The 17,358-nt window shown below is 38.9% G+C and overlaps 1 long non-coding RNA gene across 1 annotated transcript in view; it reads right to left on the bottom strand.

Moving 5' to 3' along the window:
- The window catches only part of LOC311608954, a 100,094-nt gene that overhangs the window by 20,445 nt on the left and 62,291 nt on the right, over positions 1 to 17,358 (bottom strand). The gene's annotated exons all lie outside the window — the stretch shown is intronic.

Raw genomic sequence — 17,358 nt, 5'->3', positions numbered from 1 at the left:
ACCATGAGCTTAAGATATTGGAGGGGGGAATTCTTAAACTTTTGCAAAATTAAAAACAAATTGTTAAGTGTTTCTGTTAAGGTTTAAGTGTGCTTGTAAAGCCATCAATTTCTCACTCTTTATTGTTAATTGGGACATAGACCACTCAAGAGAGAGGGAAAAGGCAGTTGAAAATATACAGTCCTGCTATCTGTCCCATTTCTACCAAATTATAATCTGTGATGGTAAGAACTTGAATTCATGGTACACTGGAATGTTTTGAGAAATTTGATTAGAAGAGATTGGGAGTATGACAAGAAAGCTACAGGATTCTCAAGGCTGCTCATGGGTAGGAAAGCAAAAGGAAATGATTTAAGATGTTTCTCAGTGGGCAGATACTCAATTTTTCAAAGTAATCACATATACTGAAAAAGACCATCATCTTAAAATGATTATAAATACTTGTATACTTCATAAGTCTCTGGGTTTGATCCTCCAACACTGTGATGATGATGATGATGATGATGATGATGATGATGATGATGACGACGACGACGATGATGATAAAAATAAATTTAAAATGAGGCACCACTGGGCTATAAAGCATCAGTAAGAAGTGTGACCCTAAAGCTCGTGGTAAAATGAGTAACTGTTCAAGCATCTGTTGTTTATTCAACTTGAGCCTGTCCTTCTGTCAGGCAGTCATCAACACTCCTTAAATAAAGCAATTAAGACAGCTCATTACCAACTAAACCCATTTGATTCTGTAGCTGTATCAGTTTGAACCCACATCAACACTCTACTTGGATTTGAATTATAGGTTATACTGTCAGAAATTTTCCAGAAGCCTGAAGGAAGAGTTTTGGAGGGCTATATTTAGACAGGAACCACAGGGTTGACAACCCACTCACACTCCAAGTAGTGTAGAATTGACTAGTTCCTTTTTCAGGGAATCTTCCTTCCCAATTGCACTGACTAACCAAAGCTGAAAACAACTAGGTAAGCACTTCCTAAAGAGACCTTTTGGTTTTAAACTTTAATGATCTTCTTGGAGGTGACTGTTTATCAACAAAGATAAATACAATAGAACTTCTGCAAATCATAACCTTAAATTTCAGTGTTCAAGACAGGTGAGCCGATGAGCCCACTGTATTCTGGACCACCAAAAGAGTCTTCAGTGACCATGATGAGATGAAGGCATCAAGTTTTAAGCAAATAACACATTATACAATCTGGGCCAAGGAGATGGCTCTGCATGTGAAAACATTAGCTGCACATTCTGCCAGCCTGACTTTGATTCCCTACAACTCACAAAAAGAGAGTGAAAAGGACGGGTAGCCACCTATAATCTCAGCACCCCTACATTGCTATTGGAGACCAGGAAAGGAGACTCTTGGAAATGTGAAGGTCTGCTAGTTTGAAATACACAGTACAGCAGTAGAAACAAGACAGACACTACCTCAGTAACATGAAAGGAAAAAACCAACTCACAGGAGCTGCCTTCTGACCTCTGTTCTTAACACTTGAACCCAGGCACAATTAATTTATTTCAAAATTATTTCCAAGTAAGAGCATAATCTAGAAAAAGACATGAAGGCAGGAGCGATAAGGTGCTAAAGCAAGTTTTCTTCCTCATGTGGGTGACAGTGGGGATGGTGTCCATGCTGGGAGGCCTCTGTTGCTCATACAAGATGGTGACTTCGTATAGCAGAGAGACACTGTTCTAATTAGCTGCGTGGAGATACTGTACAAACCCACCTTCCACTGTGAAGATCTCTGGCCTGTCCAGAAGTGTGCAGACTGTGCCTGAGCCCTTCTCTGCTCCAGAGCCTTGGGAAGATACTATGGGAAGGGGAAATCCTGAAGCTAGTAGTCACAGAGCTAGCCAGCCCGTGTCCTTGATGTGATAACCAGGTTCCTGAAACACCAGGGCCAGCAGAAAACCCGGAGCTTGTCATGGAATATAACAGCTTCCATCAAAACATGGGCAGGGTATCATTTACAAATGGTGCTCAGGCCAACGAAGACAAAAATAAAAAAGGGACATTAGAAATAGCTACAACCCAGGTACATCCCATATAGCTGATGTCTGTCGGTAAAGGACCCTCCTCAGATGGCCATTGTTCTGCAGGGGACCAGGCCTGAAATGGTACTCCTCATGGCTGCCCTTTATTGCCAGCAGGTTTGGACTTCCATGTGGACACAGAATGAGAGCCAGTTCAGGAAACTGCTGTGAAAAACTGCAAGTGGAATGATGAGAAATGGCAGACAAATTTGATGCATTGTCCTTTTCTTCTCACACCTGTCTCCGACCCTCTGAATTGCCAACAAATGTTATCAATTATATGAGCAAAAAGAGCTTGTTCCACTCGTGAACCACAGCCCCGATCAGAGAAAAGAACCTTTATGCATCAGCATCTCTGTGTGCACAGTAGAGAAAGGCCCGCCTTCTGCTTTAGACTCCCTTCAAGAGCCTCTTCGGGGATGTCATTTATTCTGCCACCTTGATGGGATCAGTCAGTGTACTCCCAGCTACAGGAACACACAGGACAAGAGGCTCCATAGAGCAGTCAGCTTCAAGATGAGCATGCAAGTCAGCATGCGAGGAGAAAGATGGTCCCTTGGAGCCCTTTATCCGAGGACCCTCTGTGGGGGGGGGGGGGCAAGTATACTACCTGTGCTTGAGACCTCCAGTAGGAAGAAGCAGGAGTCTCAGGACTTCCTGGAGACCAGGGTGTAAATCCACCAGCTTCTGAGGCCTCAGCAATACATGTGCCTGCCTCACCACATCATGGTGAAAATCTTCAGGGTACTCCCCACCAGGCATTTAGTGGTTCTTAAATGCATTCATTGAATGCTACACTGCTAATCCAGCAGGTTCTCAGTGCATTCGAGACCCATGCAATAGGTAAGATCTTTGCAAGCAGTGCAAAAAAAAAAAAGTATGTGAAAAAGGATGGGTGCCACCCCAAGCCCTATCGTGAGGCATCGCCTTATGGGCCCAGGTAATGGATGTGCTGCTGCAGGTCTCAGAAGGGCTTTCCTGGCTGTAAGATGGGTGTTCATGGCAGGAATTGGCTACCGGAGCTTTAATCAGACAGGCCATAAGAAATCAAGAGGAAGCAAGACAGAAGAGTGCTGAAGGCCATGTGAGAGGCAACAGAAGGACTGGGAAAGACCTGGAAAAACGTCCAGGCATCCAACCTCATGCCCAACCTTTTAGAATCTGCTCAGATCACACTGCCATTAATCAAGCATTTTTAAAACTCTTAATTTATCCTTTGCCCAAGAGATAATTCCTGTGGTTTTGTATAGTGGTGCCTCCGATTTCATCCAGAGTGATGTTTCATAGTTTGACCCATTCGACTGTGAAGAACGAACACTGCCTGTTCTCCTCCATCAAGGACACTCACAGGTCACCAGGCAGTCTCCACACACAAGATCCAGCACTGGCTCAGTTATTTGAAGTGAGCAAAAAGGAGAGCAAAGCCTTTGGGTGAGATTTATACATAAAAACGAAAAATCAGGCACCTTGCCTTAGACCTTGTGTGTTTGATCCTGTGACAAATGAGGTTTGAGGTTGGAGGTTAATTGTATTCCCTGTGGTGTTTACAGTGTATATAATAGTTGTGTATTCATAGGGCCATGAAAGTACACATTAAACTTAAACTCCTTTACCTATAGATATATGCTTTGACTCCTCTGTAAAAATATGATTAAAATGTAGTTGTCTATGATGGGCATCTGGTTCAACTTAATCAGCACAGTATAGCTAGGTTAGTGTTTGCAGCTACTATTCTGTTGTCTCCTCAAAATTTGCGCATACTGTATAAAATACAAATATTCTCCAAATAAATTATGAATATTTCCTATTTAGAAAAGAATTAGACACAAGATGAATACAATGATGTCACATACTAAACCTCTAAAATTATAATCCAGAAGCAACTAGTAAAAGTACTTCTGGGAATTGAAATAGTTAATGTTTTAGAGGAATTAAAATATTAAAAATCTGTTTATTTCAAATCCCATCCTCAGATTCAGGGGGCTCCACAAAACCGAAACATAACTTCTCATTGAGGTACAATCCTCTAAAAGTGTCATCAGTAAGATCGCCCCTAAATCCACACCAAGTTCTAATCCTTATCATCCATACCTTAAAATTGTATTTCTGCAGTTCAATCCTCTCTTATACCTGGGATGTATTATTTACATAACAGCACATCTGGCGTTGGTTCATTGTTACGTTTTCCTCTTCCTCCCAGTTATTTGTTCTCAGCACCTACCATTTATTTCTCACATTTATCACAATTTCTAAGTCAGAAAATGTCCTAGGTCCTCCAACTTACATTTTCTTATACGATCTCATATTGATGTCATCTAAACATTGTGTACATGACAGCATTCCCAGATGCATTAGCTGCAGCCCGTGGAATTTCCCTAACACGCAGACTCATACACAAAATAGCTGTCTATCGATGAGCCTCCAGTAGGCAGTGCTGGCGAAGGTAAGATTTCTACCTCAGCCAAAATAGATCCTAAAGATTTGATACAAAGTGCACACTAAGCAGATAGGAGTCCGTGTTCCTTGCCACGCCATGGCAGTCAGCAATCCAACCTCGGCTTCTGTCTTCATCTGCAACTGAGCGGCTTCTTCTAACATGGAGACCCATGGGGTTCAACAGTGAATTTGGCGATTCCTCTCCAACTGTCCCATCCACAATGCTTCCCCCGCCCACCGTGCTCCTAATCATTCCGTTGCTCGATTCAGAAACCCTGGCTTCATTCTTTTTTTTTTTTTTAACTATTGTACCAGAAACTATGCTTTTCTCACCAAATCTATATTCTCTTTTTTCTTATTTTCACAGTTAGACTATACTGCCTAGCTTTAATTAAAATAGTAATTAAGTTCTTTTTTATTAATTTATTCATATTACATCTCAATTGTTAGCCCTTCCCTTGTATCCTCTTATTCCTCCCTCTCTCCCGCTTCCCCCCTTCTCCCCTCCCCTATGTCTGTGACTGAGGGAGACCTCCTCCCCCTATACATGCTCTTAGGGTATCGAGAAGGATCCAGAGGGTCCTGGAAACCTACAAGAAGAACTTTATGACAGGCGGATCTGGATCCTGGGGTCCTCCTCAAACTAAGGCACCAGCCAAGGAGAATATAGGCAGTAAACCTCGAACCCCTAGCCAGACCTAGCCGATGAGCAGGATATTCTCCACCGTTGAGTGGAGAGTGAGATCTGACTCTCACACGAACTCTGGTGCCCCTTTTCTGACCACGTCCCCTGGATGGGGAGGCCTGGCGGCACTCAGAGGAAGGATAGCAAGTTACCAAGAAGAGACTCGATACCTTGGCTTCATTCTTAACACCTACTCATGCCTAAGTAAGTCTCATTGACTCTTCCCTCAAAACACATACGCAGTCCCTCTCCTTTTCAGCACCTCAGTCACATCCTTTGTCTGGATTCCAGCAGAAGACTTTGCTGTAGAGTGAATCACTGGGCCCAGCCCTCTTTTCCCCTCTAATGGGGCCTTTTATTACCATTAAACTTGAAAGATCTAATAAAAATCCAGAATTCTTGCCCCGTGGCTTAATGGGATGCATTGCCATATCACTGCTCTCTGCTAATACAAATTTAGATGAAGTGACAAGGAAGAGACTTGTGGTTGAGACATTATCAACAAACTATATCTGACTAGTTTCCTTGCCCTGAGAGAATGAGAATTTGTGGAGTTCAGCTAGTGGAAGGTGCATGAGCCCAAAACTACAGATGAGCAAACTCCTAAAGAGAGATATCACCTCACTCACTGATGATCTATAATTTCTCATTGGCGGCTAAAGAAAAGTTATGCCTATCACTACAGAAAATGTAGGAAGGTATAAACAGTAGAAGGCTTTCTCTCTTCCATCTCCTAAAATCTTTTCTACATAGACCAGAGAAAAGCATTCTTATTGTGTCTTTTTACTCATTCTACTTAATTTGTGATGTTTTAATGTTCTACTGCATATTGGCATTGCTAATAACAAAATAAATATAAAAGATTCTTTATTTAACATTGTGTTCATGTTATTGTGCTTTAGATGGCTTGGACAATAGGAGCAAATGTAAGCATTAGAAATTAGAGATAAGATAACTGATGTTGTTCCCAACTTTCCTTGTTTAAGAAGTAACCTTCCAGGAAATCTCCATCAGCTGAGAACCAAAGTCAACATGGCACATCATTCTTTACAAATAGTTTTGTGTCTTACAGAAATGAAAACAAAACCATTTTTACAAAGAATAACAACATGACATCTGTGTTTTAGTTTTAAAAATGTCACTCAAAGATTCATAAACATATTTTGGTCTTTAAAAATAAACATTAAGTTTATATGTTAATAATCAAGGACACTGTCAAATAAGATATAATTTAAACCATATCTGAAGACAATTTGTCTTTCAACTTTTTGAAATGTAATGGAGTTTCAAATGTCTATGTTTCTTCTTTGAGGTTAAAGTATTCAACAAAAGCTTGAAATTAATAGTAATCACCACATTATAAGAAAATATAGAAATTAGGAAAAAATACATATTTTATCATTGAAGATTTATAAAAAGTCCATGAAGAGGCAGTATACTTCGCTTTTATATTTGATCTTTTTCTAAATAAAATATTTATGCTTCAGATACATTCCTTAGAACGCTTAATTTACCGACACAAATATCAGAACGTAATCTCCATGTTAATTGACTCAAAAATCAGTGATCATTCCTCTCAAGCGATTAGAGATGAAGGCTTACAAGCGAAACAACCTGGAAAGAAGATAGTGACTTTGGAATGCTATCAAATACCCTCACTCCTAGGGGCATCCCACTTGGAATGCTTGGAACTCGATTATTTGTGGTTTCATTTTTCCTGCCACTTTTTTGTTTGCCTCCCTCAGACAAAATTAGCCGTTGAGCTAAGCACAGCTCTCTCTATCACACCCTTTCTTTCTGACAGTGCTATAAGGGACCTTGGAGAGATCCCGGGTTTCTACTTAACCGTTTTTCACCCAGACACCTACATTTCCAGATTTCGTTGGTATTGGTAAAGGGTCCTGCCACAGAGCCATGCTATAGGACAGTTACCCAGGTAAAACAGTCTTTTCCAAGGTCCATCCCCTCTAAGGGTCAGGACGCATGCAAATTAGGGGGTAAAACTCCTGTAAGAGCCAGAAGAGTAGGCGAGGAACTAAGAAATGCCGTACCCTACACTCAGCCTGCTGTTATAATCAATTCACATCAACTGTACTTATCTTCACTGAGCCAACACAAAACTAGCCCTATCCGCCATCAGTCAAGGAAAGGGGGCTGAGGCTCACGTCTATTGATAGATTCTGGGAATGGAGACTCATTGTCTTTAGTTGTGTGCTCCTAGCTGACCCTCTTGGGCTCCAGTGGGTAGCTCCAAAGCCACGGTCACACAGATGGAGCCGGTTAACTTTTGTGGATGATAAAACAAAACAAATAGATGCAAGTGTCAGAAGGAGGTTTGCGAGGATAGCAGGGGGTGGACAAGAGTGGGCAGGAAGTGGGAGTCGAGAGTGGTCAGTATGCAAAGTGAGGTTGTAAAGATTTATAGGAGTGATTTGAAATGTACAAAAACGAATAAAGAGCAGCAATATCCCGTGACAATTCTTTTCTGAGTTCCTCAGAGAAGAGACCAAAAGTAGATATGTCTGGGCTGAAACCGTCTGCATTTGTACTTATTGCTAAGGAGGAATGTTATCCCTCGCCTTAGCTCACTTTCACAGCTATACTGTTTTGGTAATTTTCAAGCCACCTACATTTGAATCTAGCCTCATTTGAAAGTTTCTATGAGAGGGAAAACTCTTTAATAAGAAGGCCCAGAGGAGACAGTGGTGGTCAATGCAGGCTCCGTATCTGAACAAAATAGGCCCTGAAGAATTGAGCTTCCCAATTAATTAAGCACAACTGAAATTGATGTGATTTGCTGTGAAGTGTAGAAGAAAAACAGGAGTTTGATCAGAATATCTCCAGTTCTAGCTCATCCTTGGCCAAATGCTTCCAGAACTGCATTTACATTCCTGTTGGCATTCCAGTAAAAATACAATTTATTTTATGTGACTTGTTATTTTTCTATAGGCTTGGCTGGCTTGCTCAGGCTAAAATTTTTAAATTGAATAATTCAAGCATCTGCTGAAAATTATAAGCCTGCATCGGTAAGAAGCAAAAATCAGACATCACACAAAGGCTTTAATCATAAAAGCAATTATAGGTCATGGATTTACACCCTTACCAACTACCACGACGAAGGCAGCTAGCATATATAGCTTTTTTTTTCCTCATTGGGCACATAAATAAACATTAAGAATTCATCTAGGCACTAAACACTACTGTGAATCTTTGAAGTAAGAATTTTTGGCCTTTTGGCGCTAATCTGCTTTCACTGCTAAAATGGGCTGTGACGTTAATTGCTAGTAAGCTGTGCCAAGGGGAAGAGATGGAGCTGGGGTTGTGGAGTATAATGACCAGTCATTCAAGAATTCCTTTGAATTTTGTGAAATTACTTGTATGTAGTGGGTGGCATGTAGGCATCCATGTATGTATGTATGTATGTATGTATGTACATGTGTATGTGCATGTGTGCATATCTTATGCATACACCTGCACATTATGTGGCTTCACTCATATAAGTGCACATATACAGGTACATGGCATGAGTGTGTTTGGAGACTAAGGGCCAATATAGGAGATTTTCTCTATCACTATTCATCTTGTTATTTAAATCACTGAACCTGAATAGCTCAGTGATTAAACTAGACTCTCTGGCTAATGAATTGCACAGATTAGTCTGTTTCTGTCCCTCTCTGCTGCACAGTGCTTGGATTTAGACATGTTCAGCAATGCCTCATAGTTACACAGCAGGCACTTTGCTGTAAGAACCATCTCCCCAGCATTGAGAGTAAGTCTGTGTACACGAAAACAAGAATGTGATTTAACCAGAGTCTCAATATTTATGGTCATGCTTGAGAAAGGCAATTCCTAGGTAAAAAGTCCCTAGTGAAAAAAGGAAACACCATCTGACTTCATTATCTGTCCAGCATAGGAAACGCCATCTGACTTCACTATCTGTCCAGCGGACGCACGTAAAAATAAATATACAACTCATTTTACACTACACTTTTCAGATTCCAAAGTTTTTCTCTAGAGCATAAATACAGTATCTACAATACAAATGCATTAAATATGTTGAAGTATTAAACCTATGTGCTGGTTGGTCTTATGCCAATTTGACACACAAACTGGAGGTATCTAAATGGAGGGAAACTAAATTGAGAAAATGGCTCTATAAGATCAGTCTGTAAGGCATTTTCTTAATTAGTGATCATTGGGGCCAGGCTCAGCCCATTAAGGGTGGAGCCATGCCTGGGCTGGTGGTCCTGGGTCCTATAAGAAAGCAGGGTAAGCAACCCAGGGATAGCAAGCCAGTAAGCAGAATCCCTCTGTGACTTCTGAATCAGCTCAGCTCCTGCCTCCAGGTTTTTGCCTTGCTTGAGTTCCTGTCCTAACCTCCTTAGATGATGAGCCACAATATAGAGTATAAGCCAAGTAGCCCCTATGTACTCCAAAAGTTGCTCTTTTGATCATGGTGTTTTGTCACAGCAATAGAAACCCCAACTAGGATGAGTAATTGCAAAAATTCAAATTTCTAGTGGTCTACTCATTGATCTGGGGAACCAACAGCAAAGCAACTCAAACAGAGAATGATTTTTTTTAAAAAAAAAACATTGCAATTATGTGTGTGACCTATGCATAACAATTCATATTTTCTCTTGTTTAAAGAATGGTGAGTTGAGCCAGGTGTGGTGGCACATGCATATAACCCAGCACTTGGGAAGGCAGATGCAAGCATATCTCTATGAGTTTAAAGTCAGCCTGGTCTGCAATGTGAGTTCAGGACAGGCAAGGCTACACAGAGAAATCCTGTCTCTAAAAAAACCAAAACCAACCAAACAAAAAAACACACACATATAATGGTGAGTTACATCATAATAGCAGGCATAATAGTGGATTGGATAATAATTGGACAGTTGACAAAAGAATTATCCAACTGAAATCAAGTTGTTTTTTAAAATCTTAGTATAACTGAAATGTTTGTAAATAAGATACAGATTCCATATTTTCAGATACTGAGTTAAAAATTAAAATATTTAAGAAAAATAATTGGATAACTATGATAAATGTAGCTTATTTGATTTTGATGGTTTGTTCATCTGTGTCATGTTATCTTATGTAGGGTTTCTCTATGTAGATCAGGCTAGTCACAGAGGCCTGCCTCTCTCTCCTGTGCTGACATTACTTGTGCCATCACTCCCAGTTGTAGCATATTTTTGAGAGTGCGTCTATCAGTAGATGAAGTCCACAGAATATATATGTCCAATGGAGGAGGAAGCAACATTGCAGAATACCATCAAGACAGACGCTCAAATGAGAAAGCAGAGGATAGCCTCTGGCACCGACTGTCTTTCAAGTGATGATCTCTTTCACTATGGGTTCAAATAAAGCTTTCGTGTATGAGCCAATAGTTTAGTTCAGTTTCTATATTTTTAACTATTCAACTCTTTAACACATGGACGACAAAACTGAGTAGAAAGAAGCAGGAATAGGGAAGCATGAGGGAAGAGAAGAAAGAGCAAATGTTGTCCACCTTCTTAATTCAAACTTTCCTGCAAATAGAGGGAAATACGTGACTCCTAGCTGGACTGTGAAATTAACCTCCCTTTCAGAATCTCAGCACTCAACCAACTCTTCTTTACCTGCTGAGCCATCTTGGCAGATGAAACTAAGATGGAGTGTTAGATGGAAGAAAAAAATCTAAGAACATGGCTACCTCAGAGTCTAAGGAGATTTTTAAATGGAGTGATGGGCATAGACAAAAGTGCCAAGAAGATGCAATGGAGTGAAAACAGCATCATTAGCAATTAGCGATGGGGAAATCAGGTCATCTGGTCATAGGAGAATGAAACTTGGTATTTCTTTCTCTTGCCGCTCACAAATCAGTTCCAAATGATCAAAGATTTCAATGTTAGACCTGAAATGGAAATTTGTAGAAGGAAGAACCACGATTAAACTTCAACATATAGCTCAGGTAGGAAATTTGTGAATAGGGCTCTGCCTGCCTGGGAAATATGACCAAAAGTAATCAAGTGGGACTTCATAAAAAAAAAAGCTCTGTACTACAAAAGAAACTGCTAATCAACTGAAGAATCTACAGAACAGGAAGAAAATCTTCTGCTATACATCTGACTGTTATACAAAGAAATGAAAAATTAACACCAAGAAAACAATATGGACATGCTGTGAAAAGTATCATGTTGCATTCTTCAAGGAATAATGGCAAGAAAAATGTCTGTGAACATTCAGTGCAGATGAAATTTCTGATTCTTGGCTAATTGAATCCATACAGGAATAATGTTCTATAGACTGAGGAGACTATCATTTTATCTGATTCTCAGCTACCTGTTTTTCATTCATACTTCGATTGGTACAAGTTTAGAAACCAATCACTTGTCAATGAAAAATCATTGATTATGAAAAGCTGTCCCAAAGCAAGCAATCTGGAAAATTAGGAACAGCTGAGAAGAAGCATTATTGCTGTTTATTCTGTGTCGGTCCTGAATATTACAAAGCTAATACTGGTCACACATTTACAACATTCAGGAAACTACACCAAGCACATTAAATTCCTTACCACAAACTAATTTTAACAGAAAATTTGAAAACAGAGAGCAAGTGGACATTTTGTGATTGAGTCAGCATTTTGTGATCCAGGAATTAAAAAAGGTGTGATGTGAGTTTTGTCATCACTGGTTTAAGACCTCCTTGTTGGGGTGACTGATCTTTTTGAGGGCCTTTGTTTATAGCTGAAGGATCATAGAGACATTTAGCAAGTCCCCTATGAAACGTAGATATCTAAATACTTATAGTGGGATTCTCTAGCAATTCCTTGCTTCTTCATAGCTAATCACACAGCTTGCAGCTAACCCAATGCCCAACTGCAGACTGTGCATTGTAGTTTCATTTTGTTTGGTTGGTTTTTCACTAACCAGATTGAGGCCTATAGAAAAGAGCATAAAAAATCTAGTTTCACTTTTTGAGGTACAATTTCATGGAAGGACATAAAATTTGGGGTACATTATAGTCATTATAGTCATTCGTCAAGTGCATACAGTAAGAATTAAATCAGGACACGAAGCATCATCTTTTCAGATATTAATGTTTTTGTGTACTGGTTTTCTACTAGTTTCATGTATTAATGTTTTATACTCTGTTTTGAAATACATTATAGATTTTTTGAACCAATTATTATCAACTATGCTAAGGAAATATCAACAGTAATTCCTTCACTCTAACTGTGCTTTGGTGCTCCTATTCAACTTTTAGTCTTCTCCCCTAAGCCTGCTCCTTGCCAGTTTACAACTATCACTATTTCACTCTATTTTTCTACCAACACTGTTCTATTAGTTTACACAAAGGATAAAGAACAATTACAATCACCTGATTGTAATCCACACTGCGAAAAAGTATAAGATTTCATGTCTCGTGGCCAAATAGTATTCTACTGTGAAAAGACATGACAGTTCTCTATCCAGTCTAGTACCTATGTTGATTTGATCACTTAGCCATTGTGAAGACATTTCAGTGCATAGGAGTGCAGATATCTTTAGAATATAATGATCTGAATTCTTTTAGAGATATACCCCCATACTGGAATTGATAGATCATGAGATACTCCTAGTTTTGTTTGTTTGCTTTAGTTTTTGAGGAATTACCAGTGTGTTTTTTTATAATGGGTGCCCTAAGTTATATCCCTAAGATAATGTGTGAGTTACCTTGAAAGGAATATTTTAAACTAGTAATATATAGTGAATTGACTGCATAATCCTCATATAAGCCCTATGAAGTAGCAACCATCAAGTTCTTTACCCTCCCTAATGAGGAAAGTAATGCTTTGAAGTAGATAAAGGTAGATTTATGTATTGTCTAAGCTCTTTGCTTTTGCTGCATGACAAATTGAAGTGGAAGTTTCTGGGTTTTTTTTTTTTTGAAGACTCAGTTGTGTCACATGATTTTTTTTGGGTTTTTTTTGGGGGGGTTGTTTGTTTTGGGGTTTTGTTTTTGTTTGTTTGTTTTGTGTTTTGGGGGTTTTTTGTTTTTGTTTTGGTTTTGGTTTTTGGGGTTTTTTTGGGTTTTTTTGTTTTTGTTTTTTTTGGTCCTGGGAATGGGATGTCAGAGTGTTTCTTCCACCACTTGAAGACAGCCTAGTGACCTTTGTTAGTGAAAAGCAGACCAGTGAGAGGGCACATGATGTTTTGCTGGAAGCAGTTGCATGCAAGGGGTGTGGTTTTTGCCAGGTGCAGAACATCCATGTGTGGACTCTGAGAAGAGATAAATAGAAGCCACAGACAGTGAGACACTTTTACCACTATGCCTTGTAATGGTTTATATCACTTTGCTAGTTTTCACTTTTCTACATTGACTTCTCATAGAGAAATGCTTCAAAGAACTTCTCTTGGCATTCCAGCTGAGGCTTGCTGTGTCGGCTGTATCGTGCCACTGTTGCTGATTTGTGTTGCTCTTTGGTGTCTGCTGTTTGACTGGACTGCTGGTATCCTGACAATGAAGAGTGAAATCACCCCAAGGAACTACTTCTAAAAAGGTTCACAATCCCGCTTTCCTATTAATCTTCTTTCTCCCCTACTTATGAACAGAGGGTTGGAAGAGAGATAGAAGTGTTTAAGAACCCTAAACAAAGTAGTGTTTTTTAATCTAAGCCTACAACAAATCACCATTGAAGTTGGTGATCTGAGGAAAAGGGATAAGTTTCTATGCTGACTCTGAGATCTTAATGATAATACACTTGACACAAACTTTTATTGAGTTGTTCATATTTTCCTTAGCTGAATTGTGGCTCTAGATACTGAACTTGCAGGTTCCATTCAATTTATGTTCTTCAGTATGTAAAGTTTTGTTGAAAATAAAGTTAAGGAAAAAATGAACTTTTCCCTTGAATTTTCCATATGTTTTGCCATGCTAATATATCTATAGAAACTTTTAAGACCTTGGATGGCATAAATTATGTCCAGCCTCGGGGTTCCTAGAGTATGTACCAACATTCAATATTTATTTCAAGCCTAAGATTACTTTCTCTGTTAATAAAGTATCTCAAGTAATTCCAGAAATCCTTCTCTTCTCTCTATTACTGGAGTCTATGAAGTAATATCCTTGCAAAAATTTGTGACAGAGGTTGGGAAAAGAGAGTTTGCCGTAGAGCTGAGAACCTGAGAATCAACCAGTAAGTAAAGCAGAGGGAAGGGCTGTAGTATATGATCCTGAAGGGAAGTGCATCAATACTTGGACTGCTATACAGGAAGGCTCAGTGAGCTTAGGAAGCCCCTGAAATTGAGCAGATGCACTAGGCCACTCGCCCCAAGACTTATCCAAGCAGTAAGGACTGGTGAGAGGCATTTTCAAATAATCTTGGCTTTCCAGAAGAAGCTTAGACCAGCCAAGCGGACTCTTTGGTCCTCCTATTCATAACTTCCTATGATCTGAATGTGTTCTCTAAAACTCAATGTGTTGCAAACTACATTTTTAACATACCAGTGTTGTAAGGTGATACTGTCCAAGAATTTTTGTATCATGGAAGGGTTCTGCCTTCATGAGTTCATTAATGCTACTGTGAAAAGGACTCTTGGGAAGGGATGGTTCACCCCTCTGCCAAAGATGCTGCAGCTTTGGTTTGAGACTTGTCTTGATATCTGTGAAAATAATTTTCTGTCCTTTACAAATTACCAGACCACGAATCTCAATTAAAAGAGGACAAATGAATTAGAACTATCCTTACGTTTGAGTATGTATATGTTATGAATTTTTTTTAATCTCTTGAACTTTGAGTGTTTTCCTAGAAAGAATAAAGGAAGGAAGCAAGGAAGCAAGGAAGGAAGGAAGGAAGGAAGGAAGGAAAGAGAAGGGGAAGGGAGGTGAAGAGAGCACAGGAGTGTATCTCTGTGTTATCACTTACTATTTCTTCCTGAATCCTTCAGTTATTAGGCTAAAGATTTCTCCAAGGACATGTTAATAGCTACGGTCCTCAGCATCTTTTCCAATTCGCATGATTCATCTTCAAATATGTCTTGCGGTATGCAAATTAAAACTGAAGATACTTGAGACCATGTTAACTTTCAATCGCTTACTGTGTGTTCCCAGCTAAATTCTAATAATTCTTGAATAAGGTCCAATCATGCTGACTTTAGGACGAGTGTTTTGCTTCCTTTTTTTTGTAAAGGAAAATCAGGTCTATTATTAGTCTATGATCTGAGAGATTCGTGACTAAGTTTTGAGCTGTTTTTATTTACTTAGAAATTCTTAATGCACTAAATTTAAGACATTTCTTAAAACCAGATGACAAAAATGTATAAAAGTAAAAATTATTATTAAAACTCTAAAACAAAATAATCCTTTAAAATAAAGAGACCTAAATATATAGATCAACAACCAAACAAAGTAATATAAACAGAAATAAAACACTTGTTAACTAATATGGCAATTATTCAGTTATTTTAAGACTAATGATCAAATATTACTTGAATGAGTATTGTATTCAAACACTGATGGAAATTATAGGATAGACGGGTACTCAGTGGCCTGTGAGCTTAAAGAGTTTAAGGCCAAACTGAGCATGTATGACCCTTTCATAAATTTCTGTAACAGAAGGTGTCAGTGCCATAAGAATTTGGGGAAACTGTTTGGAGAAGAAAGAAGAGACAGTATTGGTTAGGGAAACACAAAGTACAGGAAGAAGCACATGGCAATTATTTTGGATGGGCCATGATGAAAGTGGGAATGTATAACAAAATTAAAGAAAAGATGTACACACATTGCTATTTTATGCAAATGTAATGTCATAGAAATAGAGCATAAACTTTGAGTCACAGTCAGTGTCAGTGTGAGGTAAAAGTTGTATTCAAATAGCAAAGGGCATTCCTTTATTTGTTCTATTGATACAAACAACTTATGTCCTGATCATTGTATCTGGTAATGCAAGAGAAAGGAAAGGCAGACATGTTCCACCATCAGACAGCTGATAGACCCAAAGAAAAATATATTTATGCATAGTGAACAGGAAATCTGGTTCATAAGGAGGGGTGTAAGGCTGTGAGAGAAAGCAATCCTTGAGAAGAGCTATTTTAATCTTGATCTGAAGGATGATATGTGGCATAGTCAGCATGTGAGGACCCAGGGCAAAGATTTCCCACTGAGAAACATTCTGGGAGAGGCCCCTGAGGACAATTTAGGATCTAAAATAAGATTTAAGATTATAGAGCCTCTGTGTTAATGTTGGCTAAAACAAGCCAGCAAGCAGAATTCATTTGAAACATCACTCTTCATTAAGCTACTGTGGCAGAATAGCTTGAATATTGACAGATACCTTCATCTGTCTTTTGGCAACCCTTCCCCTCCCACTCCTGCTTATTTGTTTGGCACTGCTCCTATTTTCATTGCTTGCAATATTTCAGGGAATGAAAGTAGGCAGGTCCTGTTATATGAATACTAACATGAAATCTATAGAGAAAGTAAGCAAACAAAAAAAAAAAAGCCTGTTACCTCTAAAAAGGTTAAGATGGTAAAACATGAGAAACTCTAGCTTTTAAGTGTTTTCTCTTAGGAAAAGAAAAGTTCAATATTCTGGAGAAGACCAACATCAATAAAACATCATATGTAATGAGGATTATAGGAGAAATAACAAACTTCGAAATAGGCTTAAGCCATGATTTTGATTCCTCATTAGAAATTCATTCTAAAAATATATACTGAGCATGCCCATTTTTGAGCAAATTCTTTTATATTCTAGATATAAATTATAAAGACTGGAAAAATAAACTAATATAGGCCCTACACTAGTAAAACACAAAGTATTGTGGAAGAGACACATTTAACCAAATATTCAGAATAACTGAGTTATTGTAGAGGAATTTTAATCCAGCAACATGGCTGCTCTGGCAATGGATCACATCCAAAGACCTTCTAGGTCTGTGTGATCTGGCTGGAATGCCCATGCATGCATGCACACACACATACAACACACACACACACACACACACACACACACATCACATCACATACCTTTAATCCCTCTGGCTGGAATATAGACATGCGCTTAGACACACCTTTAACCACAAACAATGAAGTCTAGTTGAGGGGAAGACAAAAAGATGGATCAGGGAAATACTGGCTTTGAGATAGAGTATGCCTAACTCTCACAATAACAGACAGGAAAGAGAGGCTATTTAAGAACGGTTACAGAGAGTTTGGGATGACTGTT

The sequence above is a fragment of the Acomys minous genome (assembly GCF_964271855.1).
Source record: "Acomys minous genome assembly, chromosome: 11".
Classification (NCBI taxonomy): Eukaryota; Metazoa; Chordata; class Mammalia; order Rodentia; family Muridae; genus Acomys; species Acomys minous.
The sequence above is the reverse complement of the archived record's forward strand: the minus strand, read 5'-3'. Positions and strand labels throughout refer to the sequence as shown.